We start from the raw sequence: 18,242 nt of genomic DNA, 5'->3' as shown, positions 1-18,242 counted from the left end.
CAAGAACATTACCTTCTTTTACCATGAAATGCTCCCATTGGAGGCACAAGAGTTAGTCTCATTTACATCTTTGCAAAATCATAGCTGGCGATTGCTGATTATAGCGAATAACCATCTAGGGCTTGAGTAATAATTGTATCCACATTTAGTATCAAGCATTTGATCAATAAATGGCAAGGGAAAATGATCTTTCCTAGTGTTGTATTGCATCCTACCTGTGTCCCTATGCAAACTCTCCAACTTGTGGCTACTCTCGTGGAAATCATCTCACCATCCTTCCCGGAACTGCTTGATCGTCCGCACTTCTTAGCTACTACTGCGTAGGACTAACCCATTCAGCATCAAGAATATGGTAGATAATTCTGCATCTAACGAGTTTAATCCTTCTTTCCTCTAAATCTTGCATGATTGAATTGAAATCACGTTCAGTTTTGCACGAGTGCATGCCCTTTTTCGAAGATCTGATGTACATCTTGTGGTTGGGCTAATGCCTTTTAAATGGACCATCATGCGGTTATACTTGTTTAAAACACGTAACGGTTTATCACACTCCTCATCACTCAAGCGCGGACCTGACAACGGGGTAAGTGGCACTATCGACCACTAGAAATGCGATAGGAGATGTTCGGAGCGGTTTTATTCCACACTTAGGCGGTCCTTATGGTTTCCTATAGCGCCTTCTCTCTTCCTCTTCCTCGGGAGTACGCAAGGGCAAGAATGTATTCCCCAAGGTCGAGGAATCGTTCGGGAAGTACCTCAAACTCTGCCGGTCGCCCAGCACACATCGAGCGTCATGAAGAAGAATCAGGTGGCGTGAAGCAGGCCACTGAACGCGATTTCTAGAGATCTTGGTTTTCGATATTTTGCTTCCACTTCTCCCCGTAGTCCATGACTACTTGGACCATTCACTCTTGATAGCCTTCGTTCCTTCGCTCCATGAAACGTGAGGGCGTTATAAATGTTGAAGGTGATCTTTTTTCATTATGTAGCCGCAACGTCGGCTCCCAGGCGTCTATCATGGCCCCTCCGGTTGCTAGGAATGGTCTTACAGTATCAAGGGCCTGCTTGTCTTCATCGCTGTCCAATACTGAAATCGAGCGGGAAAAATGAATTCACCAACTCTTACCAAAACATCCTACGGCAGTCCCCGTGGTGTTGTTGTGATTCTCTGCTTGTCTTTGTAGGGTGATCGAAGTGGGGCGGAAGATTATCAATATCGAGCTTCTGTAAAAATAAAGGCATTAAATTAACTGGCTCCCCGAAATCCTTGCAGCCCACATTGTTCCCCAAAACACAAGATAAAATAAAATTCCTAGATCCTTGTGCTTGGTTGGTAGCCACTACAGGAAATGCTTAACCATGTGATTTTCAGCAGGTTCACCATCTTGTACTTCCCCCACTTTCTTTTCTTATATAGCATCCTTGAGAAGCAGCATAGTTCGGCATCTGCTGCAGTGCTTCCACCAATGGAATGTTAATGTGGACTTTCTTTATTGCCTCAAGAACTTGTTGAATTGGGCATGCCCCTGGCTCTTCTCTCTACGGGGATATGGGATGATGGGAATGCGGAGGAAGCCCTTGGAGTGGCGGAGTTAAAGAGCTCGGGTAGTGGACGGCGCAAAGTGGTGCGCCGGTCGTTGTGAGGCTGTTGGCCCGGCCACAGGACAGTCGGCCACCAGCAACTCCACCCGCTACAGGTCAGATGCTTCGGAGGTGATATGTGGTCAGCCATATGTTTGCAAGGCATGGCACTTTATTTAAGTTGATCTACAGTAGACTCGGAAAGCGTTCTTTTTTCTGGCGTGTGCTGCGCCCTGCTGGGTAGCTAATGCCCCATTAATGGAGCTCCCGGCTCCCCCCACTTATGATTAAGGTTGCCGGTCCGCTTTCTCCAACGGACTTATGTTCTTTCAGTTGAACTATTTGTTGGTATGTCACTTTCTTGTTTTCCCGGATCTCGATGATGATTACTTCCAAGATTTCTTTCCACTTGGAGGAGGTTTGCTCCTCTATTCCGCACAAATTTTTGCATCATCTTCATATAAGGGTCTTGTGCGTCGTATGAAACATTAGAGCAATCTGGTCATAATATGATCCCCCTTGATCGGGCCGTAGTATCTTCATAGTATCCGCCTGTGTGCTTTCGCAGTATGAACTCTCCATTCCCGTGAAGAGGTCCATTCAATTAAAAGATAAAGAAAAAGAAAAATAAAAATAAAAAGAAAGCAATAAAATCCAAAGTAGTAAAATTTTCCTTTGGTAGATAAAAATCGCAAAGTGATATTATTCCCAAGAACGCGCCAAAAACTTGATGCACTATTTATTAGCACTAAATATACCTCGCAAGTATACATGGTAGATCTAGTATAGCTAAAGGTCAATACTAGGTTGTCAAACATGGGGAATAAGATCACCAATGGTTATCTTCTACTAAGCTTCTTTTTACTATTTGGAGAACCGAGAATTTTGTGAAATCAATTAAACTAAAAATAGAAAGCGGGTGGATGCAGACAAACTAGAGATCGAATAAATGATATAAGAGAATTCTGGGATGTGCGTTTCCAACTATGGTTATACAAATTCCTTCTACAATACCCTAGCACAGCCTATACTTCGATAGACGAGTCACATAAGTTCTCCATGCGGTACAAGCGTAGATTACTAACACTAGGGTTGTCAATCCTAGATACGTAACTCCTAGAAGCTCCTAAGACTCTTGAAAAGTCTCCACTCTTAATTAACAAGGTCGTTTTAAGGAAGCTAATTGTAGTGTCTATTAAGTGGATCTAACTAGCCAACCTCCTCTCACGATTATGTAGCAAGTTATAGCTGATCAGCATCAAATGTGTCACTCAAACATGCGGTATTACGGGAAAAACTTAAGGAAGAAACGAAGTATAAACAAAATGGATATTAAATAGAAAACGAAATTGCATAAACCAAGAGTATGTTATTAACACATCCCTAGAATCCTATGAATTTAGTTACACGTGAGTATAATCTAAAAACATAGTTTGAAGGGAAAACAATGTAAACATAAGAACTAAAGTGATAAAACCCAAAGGTAGAATCCCGTAGCCTTGATCTTCACTTGATTTCGTCTTCAACCTCTTGCACATTGATGAACTCTCAAATATTTTCGCTCTAGAATTGGAAGCAAAAGAGTGTGATTGTTTTTAATGAAGAGGTTTAAGGAAGATAATAGGAGTATTCAATCCAAGAGGATAGGAAAAGATTGCTAATCTTGGTAAAATCAGAGAAAATCTTATTAAATTCATGCACCGCTTTCATAGCTCGACCATCGGCTTTGGCCGCGGTCGCTTTGGGTAGCCCACCGACATCCGTAGCTGGGTCAGCAAATTAGTCCACCCGTACAAAACCTCGAGCGGCCCCCGACATGCCCCAGCGGTCACCGGCGTCTTCGTACTTTTCAAGACAACTTTTTCGGAGAACCGATTAAAGCATAGCGTCGCTGGGAAAGGTCTGCGCACACCAGGGCCCACCTGGGCGCTTGAACGTCCGGATTCCATCTTCGACTTTTTCCTATCTTTTTGGCTCAAATATGCACAATTCTCACAAACATGTCAAAATACCATAATAGATAAAATAAACAAAATAAGACATGAATCATGGTTTAGATACTAAGAACGACCAAATCGTTCCTAAATAGGCATCATCATGCCAACCAAAGGAGGATTCAAACTTCAGGACCAAGACCTTCTTAAAGGTCTATATACCGAGTCGTTTTCCACGTGTGAATCCCGCTAAGGCAAGATGACTAAAAGACCTTTTAGGTTGAAAGGAAATAGGGCCAAGGAAGTACTAGAACTCATTCATACCATGTATGGACCAATGTTAACCGAGGAAAGAGTGCGTTATTTCATCATCTTTATCGATGATTACTCGAAAGTTGGATATGTTTATTTGATGCGCTTTAAGTCCGAATCTTTTGACAAGTTCAAAGAGTTTAAGGCTTATGTGGAGACGCGCATGGAAAACGTATCAAAAGCCTACGATCCGATCAGGAGGGAATACCTCGGCCGAGTTTTTGGACTACTTATCGTGGGGGTTTTAATCCCAACCGATCGCGGGCACTCCCACCCAGAATGGCGTAGCGAAAGAAGGAACAAGACCTTGTTAAACATGGTCCGATCGATGATTTGGTATGCACGACGTTTTTCGTTTTCGACATGCCTTGCTTTCCTGAGCCATTTGGGACAATTCCCATCCAAAACTGTTCCATCTATATAGTTGTGGAATGGGCGCAAGCCCAATCTAGAGCATCTCAAGATATGAGGGTGTTCACCATGTTTTGGAAAAGGATCCAACTAAGCGACTCAAGGACGATGTATTTTTTTACGTTACCCCAAAAGGTTCGAAAGCTTATGAATTCTATAGTCTCCGAGACCAAAGAAGTCATTGGGGAGCACTCACGCGACATTCTTAGAGGAAGACTTTGTTATGAATCATAAACCCAAGAAGGAGGTGGCTCTAGAAGAGCTCAGCCTACCACAAGTTCCATTAACCAAGAACAAGTACCAATTGTACAACCACCCGAATCTATGGGAGAATCTATGGATCACTCCCCGGGCACAATGTACTAGATCCCCGAATTTTGCAGACGCAGCGGATGTCGATCATTGCAATGGGTAAGAGCAATGGGGTCCGGAACTACAATCTATGATAGACAAAGACGTCTACGATTTATCCGTCCTACCCAAGGCCGTACCGACATCGGGAGCAAGTGGATATACAAACATAAACGTGACCCGATGGACGAGTTAAAATCTTTAAGGCGAGACTAGTGGCTAAGGGGGACACCCAAAAAGGAAGGTGTCGATTACAGGACCTTCTCCCGGTGGCCATGCTCAAATCGACTGATTCTTTTGTCTCGTAGTGCCCACATGGATTGGGATGTGTGGCGATGGACGTTTTAAAACCGCTTTGAACGTAGTCTTGGAGGAGACCATCTACATGGAACAACCCGAGGGTTATGCCGTCAAGGGCAAAAAACACATGGTATGGAAGCCAAGAAGGTCATTTATGGCCTCAAGCAAGCATCTAGATCATGGAATCGGCTTCATCAAACCTGCTCATAAGTTTGACTGAAAAGTGCCCCTAACGAGAAATGCGTGTAGCGAAGGATGAGAAAGGGAATGTGGTGTTCTTTGTTTTATATGTAGATGACATTCTTCTAATTGGAAACAATAAAAAGATGTTGTCACGCACAACGTGGTTGTCAAACCGCCGAGATGAATGATATGGGAGACGCGGACACATTCTAGGCATCAAGGTCCTATGGACCGTGAAAGAGAATGTTGTGCTTATCTCAAGAACCTTACATCGACACGTATTTTGTTGTTTTAGCATGCAAGATGCCAAGAAAGGTTTTACTTTTTTGACATTCAAACCATTTATTTCAAGAGATGGTCTTAAGACAACATCTAAGATAGCGTAGATGGAAGGATACCATACGCTCTTCAGCTTGGTAATTGTATGCTATGTTTTGTACAAGGCCCGATATTTGCTTTGCCGTTGGCAGGTAGCAAGATATCTAAACTGCCAAGGACATTGGGTCGCAAGAAAGAACATACTCAAGTACCTTAAACGGGCTAAAGACTATGTTCTAGTTTACAAAGCAAAATGTCCTTCGATATACCGATTTAGACTTTCGCCGATCAGACTCGAGAAAGTCTACTATGGATAGTGTTTACCTTAGGAGTGGAGCCGTAATTTGAAGACTATAAGCGAAATGCATTGCAAAATTGAAAGGGGTTTTATTTGTGCTAAGGTCCTTTAAATAAGAAAATAACAGTTCCTAGATCCAAAAGTCCACTAGATCACTCGCTCCAGAACTTGGGTCGCAGGAATCCCAAATGTCGGACACACAAAGCACTATTTCTTTAAAAAACCCTCAACCACTTTACTAAACCTAGTATAGGGAAGTAGGGATCGATCCACGTAGAAGGATGCGTAAGACTCATAATCAAGGATTTGGGAGTGTTTTTGGTGTTGGTCGCCACGCATTTTCTTGGTTGAGGAAAATTAAAGGGAATTGACTTGGGAACCTAAAAAAACTTAACCTAAACAGACCTAGGAATTAAATCGCGGTGGGGACCATGTCTAAAAAGCAAGGTACGACCGAAGTTTGGGCGTAATAACTAACTCTCGTACTAACGACGTTGACATCGTCTTCTACAACCAAATTTGCGTAAAACTTTTAAGGAGAACAACATGAGCAAATCAAAACATAGCTCTTGACTTGAAATCAAATTTATGCATAATAAACGAAAAACTAAACAGACCGCATACCCTAGACAAGTGAAATAGAAACCAAGAAGAAATAAAACAAATCTAACAACTATCGTCTTTCCACATGCCAAATCCAACCTCGACGCTAAATCCACTCCGGATCCAAGCGTCCGTCATGAACTCCAAACGATAAAACTCTCCATCACGCGATTTTACAAAAAGAACTCCGAATACTCAAACAACCACAGATATGTCACCAAATTCCACATCAAACACCTTAACAACGAAATCAACAGAGATTGACATAGCAATTGAAGAATTATGCTAACAAAGAGAGATCTATGCAAAATAACTTGAAATTAAACCCCAAAGGATCCATGAACGAAAGGCTTAAACATCTTAAAATCAAAGTCGACTCCAAAAGTGAAGTTCGAGTGGAAACTAGCAAAAATACGAAATTAAAAGCAATTGTATCTTCTCCCCCACTAGGACTGTTACCAAGCACGAAATCTTTAGAAAATACCCCCCATCACGATTACCCCCGAACTATTCCCAAGTGTGTTTAAAAATCGAGCAGAAGAGTGGAAAACTATCCCTGCGCGCATGCTCTTCTCTATTTATAGGCGTTTTAGTGGGCCCCGAGGTATAGATAATGACTTTGTTGCCCCGTAGACTTCTTTATCACGCCAAATTTCCCCCGTAATTCCCTCATTTCGTTCCATTCTCCCGCTAGACCATTTCCTTCATAACTTCCTTGATCTAGCAATTTTCTTCACACACCGGCTTAGAAACGTGTTAGACCCAGCAAATTATAACATTTTTTTGCACATTACCGATGCATGAAATTAGCCTTATCAACACTCTACCATGGAAGCCGAATAGTGGCTCTTTCGGGGGCCCCAAAGGAGGTTGCGGCTCAAGAACTTCCTTTTGGGCTTAGGTGTGGTTACAATCGCCCCCAAAAGCATCACCATTTATTGTGACAATTGGGTCGTGGAAAATTCGAAGGAACCAAGAGCTCACAAAGCGAGCAAACACATAGAGAGGAAGTATCATATCATTAGAGATATACTGCAGAGTGGAGACATACAAGTGGTCAAGATTGCGTCAGAGAACAACCTGACAGATCCATTTACAAAGGCATTGGCGGTGAAACCGTTCGAGCGCCATGTTGAAGGAATGAGAGTTCGACTCGCTCGAGACCTGAACTCGCTTTTAGTATAAGTGGGAGAATTAGACGAAGTACACATTTTTTTGTATACTCGAAAGCTGTTTTGAGTATAAGTGGGAGATTGTTAGAGTTTGTATACAAGAAATCACCTTTCAGTGATTGAATACTGTAAAACTCTTATTTTTATTTTCCAAAGGAATAAACAGGTTATTTTTGTCATAATGTTGTTATGTTTACATTTAATGGATGTTTATGTACATGTTTAAAATGTATAAGTAACTTAACAAAGTCTAAGTCTTTGTTTTAGTAGACCGGTTGTGGGCGTCGTTCACTTTAAGGTAACACGGTCAGTTCGAACAAAGAAAAAGAAGAATTTCACAATCTAGATAGGCTTAGACTACCTATCGTGAAAAGGTTGCAATGTCGGTCGGCATTATTTCTAAGCCTTACTGAAATAAGATGACGTTGGTGTGGTACTAGCACTGGAATGGATCTAACAGCGAGACATGTCTTTATGCTATCTACTGAAAGACGAGGTCTTGTAAATTATTGTTTCTTAATCAATGTACGTTAGCATTGAGCATACGGTATTGATTATGCACTACTTTGACTTACTAAATGGTGCGGGTTTTTCGCAACCCAATAAGCCCAGTATATTGGGTAGTGGTGATTAATATCTAGCGGTGCTATGATTTCTATTATGTTGAATCGTGCGTGAGGAGAGTCTCGTTTGATAACATCCTCAAGAGGATCTTGAAATAAGGTTTTATTATTCGGAACCTAGCTAGTTGGAGTTTAATTACTCTATGAATAATAAATAAGTATTTTCTTGCTGAATCCACTCTTGGAATTAATAAGATATTAATTAATTAAGTCCATAGCGGACAATAATTAATTTATGGATGTTTCTATCTTAAGCGCGAGAAATAAATATCAAGCAATGGAAACCCGAAGTACTTATAATTTCGGATTTGGATGTGAGAGTGCAATATTACTTCTATAGTGACTGCTCGTAATATTCCAATTAAAAGCTTATATTAAATTGGGGTTCAATTTAATTAGTAAAAAAGGTAACCAAAACCTCCCATAGATCCCGATGCCGAGTGTCTGGGCGAACATATGTGACTTAATATAAATAGGAGAATAAAGGAGACAGAAAATACACTTATTTTTCTAGAAAAATTTTCGTCCCCCTCTCCTATACTGTGAGGGACAATTTTTCTCCTTCATAGGAAAGGTTTTCCGTCTTCTTTATTTAAGTCCTAGTATACTGGTGTGATCTGAAGGAACTGGAAGCGGAAGCGTTGCGTTCGGATTATCATAATTTAATAATTATTAATCGAGCAAATAAATAACATAATAATCAGATCTATTTAGCAGATTATTTAGACAAAAGCTATTCGCTTAATTTTCACATGTATCATGCTCATAACTTGAATTAATCATGCTTTAAGAATATTGAAACCTAAAACATGCTTTTCTATGGAGCAGAAATAATAACTAATTAATTCTCCAAAGAATTGATGTGCCTAGCGACTTCTTCACGTGACGCTTTGAATACTAGACCACGGATCTTCTCTCTGGTTCCCGAACTGTACTCCAATATCAATGTGGGTTGATCTCATCGGAATACTAGGACTTAAATAAAGAAGACAGAAATTCTACTCCTAAGAGGAGAGGAAAATTTCTCCCAGCTCTATAGGGTGGAGGGCGAAAATTTTGAAAAAAATAATAATATTGAATCGTATTATATTTTTCTGTCTCCTTTATTCTCCTATTTATATTAAGGGCCTGTTCAGTTTTCCTTTTACATAATATTCAGATTTGTAACAACGTTAGATTTGAAGGAGGATGGCCCACCATAGCAAGACTATTATCTGGTTTTTAGTTTTCAAGGAATAACACCATATTTGATGAAATAAATAATTTATTTAAATTAAAATATTACAATCTGACCAATTTAATCTCGTCCCAAATACAGTCTGCCATTTTCATCTCCTTCGTAGCCACCGCCTCCACCACCATAGCCACCGCCACCTCTGTGTAGCTACGGCTACCTCCATATCCATGGCTTCCACCTCTACTTCCTCCTCTGTTGTAGCTGCCTTCGCCGCCTCTCCTCCTCCGTACGATCCACCGCCACCACTGACTCAATCCAACAAATTTATAAAGATCACATAAAAAGTAGGGATTGGTATGTTTTAGTGGAAGCAAACTCAAACTACTAGAATCTTGGTCTCTCACATAAAAGTTGTTTGAATCTTGTTTTCTTTCTCCTCCCCCATTATTACAAATTTGGCACCTCTCAAGATTCAATCTTTTTTCGTTTTCTGCCTTTTTCTGTTACTTTTTTCTCCCTTTCATCCTTTTCATCATATCCAACTCAGATTTCAAACTCCCTCGGAGTGTCTACCTCAAAGGCCCCCAAACAAACATCAGAAATCATAGGAGTACATCTTTAATCTCACATTATTCCGATATACATCAGAAATCATAGGAGTACATCTACCACAACGAGACCCACCGAGAATCTCTGTATCCGCAACCAAAGGAAAACGTTATTCCTCTTTGAAAATTTTCGGTCGACGGAGGGCAAAAGCACCGCCTATTACTGTGGTGTTGCTGCACCTTTTTGGGTGAAGGAGGTCGACGGGTTTTGAAAATCTGATCCCAAAAAACACAGTAGAAAGTGTAAAAATGGAGAAATCGAAAAATTCGAGGGCAAATATGTAATCTTCACTCTATTTCTGGATTGGTGGGCCCAGACAGATTTCAAAAACCAGCTCTTCACCAAGATTATTTTTTAGCTATTTCGAAGTTGAACAGTGCGGGCCCAAGCCATCTCTAGGGCCATGCACAATTGGGGGAAGGAAAGTGAACATTGGATTAAACTTAAAAATGGGCCTATTTCTTGGCATTTCCAATAAACTGTCCTAAGTTCCTTTTGGGCCCAGACAGTGATCTATGGAAGGTTTTGGATATGGGCTCCTCCAATTCACTTTTTACTAATTAAATTGAACCCACAATTTAATATAAGCTTTAATTGGAATATTACGAGCAGCCACTACAGAAGTAATATTGAACTCTCCCCATCCATCCGAAATTATAAGTAATCCGGGTTTCCGTTTTAACTTTCATTTCCCGTGCTTAAGATAAAAATGTCCATTAATTAATTAATGTCTGCTATGGACTTAATTAATTAACTTCTTATTAATTCCAAGAGTGGACTCAACATAAAACGCTTATTTATTATTCATAGAGTAATCAAACTCCAACTAGCTAGGTTCCAAATAATAAAACCTCGTTTCGTGCTCCTCTTGAGGACATTATCAAACGAGACTCACCTCGCGCACTATTCAATATAATAGCAATCCTAGCATCGCTAGATATTAATCACCACTACCCAATATATCCGGATTATTGGGTTACGAAAAACTACGCACCATTTGATAAGTCAAAGTAATGCATAATCAATACCGTATGCTCAATGCTAATCTACATTGATTAAGAAACAAATATTTATCAAGACCTTGCCTTTCAGTAGATAGCCCAAGGACAAGTCTTGCTGTTAGATCCGTTCAGTGCTTTACACGCCAATGTCATCTTATTTAAGTAAGGCTTAGAAATATGCGGATTGACATTGCAACCTTTCACGATGGATAGTCTAATTCCATCTAGGTCATGAAATTCTTCTTTTTCTTTGTTTAGGATTGACCGTGTTACTTTAAAGTGGACGTCGCCCACAACTAGTCTACTAAAACAAAGACTTAGACTTTGTTAAGTTAACTTATACATTAACGTGCATAAACATCCATTAAATGTAAAACATAACAACATTATGACAAAAATAATATGTTTTATTCCTTGGAAAATAAAATAAGAGTTTTACGGTATTTAATCACTCGAAACGTGATTTCTAGTATACAAACTCTAACAAGATCGGCCGACTGACTGATATCGGTTTACGGTCCGAACCGGAACGAGAAGCATCCGTGGTTTAGTACTAAAGATCTTCACGTGAAGAAGACGCTAGCTATCTTCGATTCTTTGGAGAATCATCAAGGTAAAATAGCTAAACCGTAGAAAAGCATGTTTTAGGTTTTAATTAATTTAAAGCATGATTTATTTGAGTTATGAGCATGATACATGTGATAATTGCGCGAATAAAATTTGTCTAAATAATCTGCTAAATAGATCAGGATTATTATGTAATCGATTTATGTGAACGCTTCTGCTATCAACCCCTTCAAAAATGCCATCATATGACTTGCCTTTAAATTATGCAAAATATATGTATGAATTTGTACTTATATAAATATTTGACTATTGCAATTTTTGAAAAACTTTCTATATTGATTGATGTTGTGTTGATATTGTGTTGATACTGTGTTGATATTAAAATATTGAAAATTTTACACTATGTTGATATTGTATTGAAACTGTGTTAAATTACTCCTATCAAATATGTGATATTTAATCATTGATAGTATAAATCTATAACTTATATTTTGTTAGTATAATAAATTACTCCTATAATTTTTATTATCTTTTTATTAGCATATAGAAATTCCAGATTTTAAAACAATAAAAAAAAAAAAAAAAAAAGATAGTACTTTTTGAAATTTTATGGGTAAAACCTTTTTTCTTGTTATATATTTATATAGTGCTATATAAAAAAAATTAAAATAAAAACTATTACTATAACTTAAATTTTGTTAGTATAATAAATTAGTCCTATAATTTTTATTATTTTTTATTAGCATATAAAAATTCAAGATTTTAAAACAATAAAAATAGAAAATCAAAAAGGAAATAATTGTATATTATTTCAAATAGAATAGTATGAAGGTTGCCAAAAAGTTTAATCCTGTCAAGACTTCAACCGTAGCTAGTACATAACACAATTCTCACTTCCATAATTAAAATTATTAGGGTAGTTTCCATAAAATGAGCAAATGTACGTTTTACTCACTTATTGTTCCTTCAATTTAAAAAATAATATGTGTTCAATTCATATGGCATGTGGGCTCTATTTCTTTCCATTTGTCAAGAATGAGTAAATGGCGAGGTATTTCAGTAATTGCCCCACAATGTAACGCCCGTAATTTCGTTCCTTTCTTTCGAGATAAATCGGATTTATTAGCCTATCTAATTTCGTTTAGAAGTGGTGTAATCGTACTTCCTCGATGTATTTTCAGCTTATGGATAATCTAAGTATTTTAGGTTGAAAAAGATAAAATGCAAGAAAATTTTAATTCAAGGATAAAAGTAGAGAAAATACTATTATTAGAAAAGTGAAGAAATGCACATGTGTATACTAAAGTACAACAAATTGGATTCAAGCACATGGGAGACCCTTCTCAAAGTGGAAAAAAATAATGGTGGCTAGTTCTACTCTACGGAAATTGTTGTAGCTAATCTCAAGATAAAAAAAAAACTAAGTTGCTTTGATCAAGGGAGCTGCAGTTCAAGATCTTCTTTTCTCCCCCATCCTTCTCGATTCCCCCCTCACCATGCTCCAAATGTGGCAGCCTTTCCTGCAAGTCAAGCCCCAAAAAGGGGGTTAGTGATTTCCCAACCCAAAAAAGATAAAGTCTTGACCTTCACCAAAATAGTAAAGATGCCAAGTATGCTATGTCCCCATCAAACAATCAGCCAAGTCTAAGAAAAAACAAGAATCAAGATATCCTCATATCTCTCCACTAGAATTTGAGATAATAGAATCTTCCATGAGAAGTCATCGCCTAAGCCCACAATAGAGTAGACAGATTCTCTTCCCCATCGATCAAGGCTGAGGAAACACCCAAAGAGAGACAACCATACATACACCAAAAGAGGTAGAAAGACAAAAACATTAAACTCAAAAGAGGGAGAGCTGGCAGCCCCAAAATAGGAGCCTTTGCCTCCAAGTCTCAAGCACAAAAAGCCAAGAATAGAGCACTATATAAAAGCCTATCTCCCTTCCCCCCCCACAAAAATCGACACCCCAAACCACATAAAGTCAAGGAATATAGCAAGGAAGGGAGGAGGAGCAAGCAGGAGATTTTGAGGCTGGACATCATCCCATCCGAGAGGATTCATAAAGTGAGGTAAAAACCCCAACACCCAAAACCTTTGCATCATGTGAACAACAAAAGATAGCACAAGAACTTAGAAATTTCCATGGGATTCTCCAAAAGTATGGAACAATAGAAACCCTCAAGTTCTCCCACAGTAAGCATGTGTAAGAAATAGAGACTCAATGCAGTAAGCTAAGTGCCCCAATTGATAAATCAGTAACTAGTATTGCAAAAAGAATCAAAACCCAAAGGGAAAGGGAAAAATCCAGTAGGCTCTAAAGATTTAGATCATGAGATTAACAAATGCTCCAACAAGATCATACCACAAAAACAACACCAAGCTGCTGCCATAGCTCAAAGAAATGGAATAGAGGGGAAGGGGAAGGAGACTTAGCTTTGGGGGTGGGGGTACTGGGAGAGCTGCGGGGGGCCCATGGGCGGGAGACGGCGGGTTTGCCTGCCGGGCCGACGGTGGGATGGCGGGCTTGGGGCTTCCCACGCGAGCCGGAGAGAGCACGCGCAGCGGAGCCCTCGACGCTTGCTCAGGATGGCAGGCGGATCTCCGGAGAAAGAGAGCGAGCTGACAGAGAGGGCTCGACGAAGAGAGAACGAAAAAAGAGAGAGTTGCGGAGGAGAAAAAAGGCGGTGGCAACGCCGGAGGCGGCGACGAGCTGAGGAGAGGGAAACCCTCGCGCTTCTCTGTTCTAATTTAGGGGGTTCTAATTTAGGATTTGAAATGGTTTAGTTTTAAGAAGAAGAGATGGACGATGGGTTGATATTTGGGCTGCACTATTTAACAAAAAAGGGTTTGGGGCCCAAATTGTCAGTTAATTAAAATTGGGAAAATTTTAAATAGTATGGGCTAAACCCCTTTAAAAAAAGGGGGCTGATTTTTTAAAAAAGAAATAAGGGAGACTATTATTATTGTTTGGGGGATTTTAAATTTTGGGGAAAGGGGGTGGGATTAATTTAAGGTTGAGTTGGAGCTCAAAAATTTAAATTTCCCAATAATTCAAACAAGATGGAAAAATTTGAGTTGAAGCCCAAAGTCATGTATAAATTCCGAAAATTTTTAGATTTGAAAATAAAGAGAGAGTGGGGGACGCGAATGACTGGCGCCCGCGACGCCATGGATGGCCTTAAGAAAATTCAAACAAAAGATTTAAGAAGGGATTTTCCAAGAATCCATATTTTATTAATTGCCAAGTATTTTTTTTAAGAAAATGAACTTCTCCAACTTAGTGAAGTGAAATAAAAATCCTACAACTTAGTGGGCCGAGAAAAGGGTTTGAGATCCATGAGACCGACCCAAAGGGTATAGGTGTTATGTCATAGGTCATGCATTCTTTCTAAAGAGAAATAGTTCAAATAATTCAAAGGTACTATTTATTTTCAAAAATAAAAGCCGGGCCTGAGGCCAACGAAATAATAAAAGGAATAATACCAAAAAGGGGTTTTTTTTAAATCCAAAAAACACTAGTTTGGGGTATAAAACAAATACATTTGAAGTTATGAAAATCATCTTTTCCAAAAGGGGCTATGTTTCTTTTTAAAATTATGCACCCCCAAAAGTTTTTTTATAAAAAAGATTTTAAGCCCTGAATAAATTATGGAATGGAAGGATTTATGAACAATGGGTTCACAATGGAAGGGTTCACGAATGGAATGAATTTTAGATGGAATGGGTTCGAACAAATGGATTCACGAATGGAAGGATTCACGAATGGAATGGATTTATAGATGGAATGGATTCACGAATGGAATGGATTTATGAATGAATGATGAATGATGAAAGAACCTAGTCTAGAGTCGAACTTTTAGCTCACAAAGAACTTAGTAAACTCGGCCTTTTAAGAAAACCCCGTGTAATGCTGGATGGCTTGACAACTATATAATGTATGTTTTGTTTTCGGCACGTGTCCACCGAGTACTTCGTACTCAGCCGCATGTATTTATAAATGTGCAGGTTGAACGCAAGAGGATGGAGTGATGATCGAGTCGATGTTATCAAGTTGATCTCCCAACGATTCGTGCTTCATACACGAAGTCGTTTAGCAAGGACTTATTACGCGTGCTCTTAGAATTATAGAAACTCACCATCAACTCGCTATTTGAGGAGATGTCTATTCGTTTTCAAGACCGTGTAATGAAATACTTGGCTTCTATTTTATCAATGACTGCCTGTGAAATTCTCAAGTTCTAGCCCTTTCTTTTCCCCGCTTCTTTAATCCCTCTTATTAGTCACGGTTCTACCCGCTCGCTATCCTTAGCAAAATGCGGTCGTGACACGTAATATCTTTTTAAATGAACTACCTATAAATCGACAAATTTCGTGAGTTAGGGCAACTAACACTATCAGCCTTTATTAGGCGGGCATGCCTCCATAACTCTGCCTAGCAAAGTCCGTAAATGACAAACCAAACATCGCTAGAGCATCCACAATGGGACGGACAATGCGACGGACGATGTCGTCCGCGCACGATCCATCGTCCGGACGAAGCGCGAGGATGCCTCATCGTCCGTCGCATCGTCCGCAGGCCACGTGGCGTCATGACGAAGGCGACGCTTATTATTTAGTTCTATTCAATTTTAAAAACCTATATATACCTCTCATTTTTCACTTCATTTTTCACTCCTTCCACTCTCAAAACACTACATTTTCTACATGTCAAACAAAATGAATTGGAGTTACCCAAGTCGGTGGTGGTGTGCTTCCCCAATCGACAAATTAACGGTGCAATTGTACATGTCATTGTACGGAAAATTAAGTCCTGGGGCGCTCTTGAAGGAGAAGCAGGTTCGTTGGTGGTGTGTTTCCCCCAACGCCGGGGCAAGAAGAGGGTCGGGCGCACCACCGATTAAAAACCCCAAAAAAGGGCATCTTAAGGACCTCAACAATGGTTTCGGGGATGAGAGTTGACACCTAGTCCTCCGACCCCCCCAAGATGGGGTCCCCAAGGGCCCAAAGGGAAAAGGCGACCCCTCCGCCTGGCGCCCGCCCGGGCCTCAAGCCCCCCCCCGAGGCGACCTGGCCGCCTTTTGCCACATCCCTACAGTTGGTGGCCTCCCCCCGCTATGGGATGTTGACCCCAAAACCCCCCATAGGACAACCTTAAATCGGGAAGGCATCCATCAAAGATTGATGGCCCCCAGGTTGGGACTACTTTAGACTAGCTAGTGTTTTTTTTATGTAGGCATTTTTTTTTAATTTCAATTTTGTAATTTTTAATTTAAAGAAAGTAAATTTGCCTTAATTTTGGTTGTTTTTATTTATTTATTTTGCTTGATATATTTCAAAATTATAAATCAAAAAGAAATAAAATCTTGGGGGGGCTTTTTAATTATAGTCCGCCCTTTTCCATAGAAGGAGGGAGGATAAAATATTGATTGGGGGAAAGGGGGGCGCCCCCCATTAGGATCCCTTAATCCCATTTAATACCCTACATTATATTTAAAATTAATATACAAACTCTTTTTAGTCACAATATTTAAAACTAACATACTTACATACACAAGGACCAATATTTACTAATTTTTTTAACATTTAACACCCATGTAAAAGGTATCAACCCCATATTATACTAATTTTTTTTGTTTCAAAACCATGGTAAGAAATCTATACTAACAAAAACGTTTTTTAAAAAATATTTTGTCTTTAGGGAAATGGAAGCTATTTTTTTTTATTTTTATTTTATAAATTGGGGAACTTTGGGTAAAAAAAAATATTATTACCCAAAAATTTGGGGAAAAAAAGGTCCACTAAAATTATAGCTTCTCCACTTTTTTGGTCTACTATCAAACCAAAGCTAATGAGAGCAGAGAAAGGTGAGAAGAAAAAAAGAAAAAAAAGGAAGGAGAAGAGAGAAAAGCAATCCGGGCCCGGGCCGTTGGCGCGTTGACCCACCAAAATCCTCCGAAAAAAAATACCTTCTTGAATGCGGAGCACACTACCCCCGCGAGGGCCCGGTTTTTGCGGCGGCGAAGACGGAGGGGAAATTTGGGGAGGGAGCTTTGGAGCGGCTTGGGCGAGAAGAAGTTCGGGGATTGGAAGGAGGCCCGGGGGCGGATGCGGGCGGAAAGGGGGGGAAAAATTTAGAAAAACTGTAAGAAAAAAGGAGATGAGAGATATGAAACGGAAAAAAGGGGAAGAAGAATAAGCGAAGAAACGACGACTCTTTCTCATTAGGTTTTAAAAAAATTTAAATTTAATGGTCTTAAAAGTTGGGCTTTTTGGGCTATATAATTAAAAAAAACAAGTATGTTTTAGTTAACTTTTAAAGATTAATTAATTTTAAAATAAATTTTAATTTAAATGGGTATATTTAAATTTAAATTAAAATTAAATATGTTTTTTTAAATCTTAATTTCCAAAAAAAAAAATGTTATCTCGGACACACGATATATTTTACTTTAGATTGAAGATGGTTTCAATTTTTTAATTTGAACATATTAATTTTTATTTATAACTTATTATTAATTATTTAGCAAAACATTTTATATAAGATTCATTTTATCTTAATAAATTATTATTATAATTATTTATTTCTAGAAGCAAATATATTTATTATATATATTATTGAATGTATAATATTTTAATATATATTATATATCAATATGAATAATTGTATTAAATTATTTAATTATGTTTTTCTGAAAATTACCGATAAATTGGGTTTATGTTTAATTTAATAAATACTACTATATAGGTAAGATTAATAAAAAGTAAAATCTAAAAATATAAAATTAAAGTCCATATAATA

This window comes from Salvia hispanica, chromosome 6, assembly GCF_023119035.1.
Source record: "Salvia hispanica cultivar TCC Black 2014 chromosome 6, UniMelb_Shisp_WGS_1.0, whole genome shotgun sequence".
NCBI classification, from domain to species: Eukaryota; Viridiplantae; Streptophyta; class Magnoliopsida; order Lamiales; family Lamiaceae; genus Salvia; species Salvia hispanica.
Note: the sequence above shows the minus strand (reverse complement) of the source record.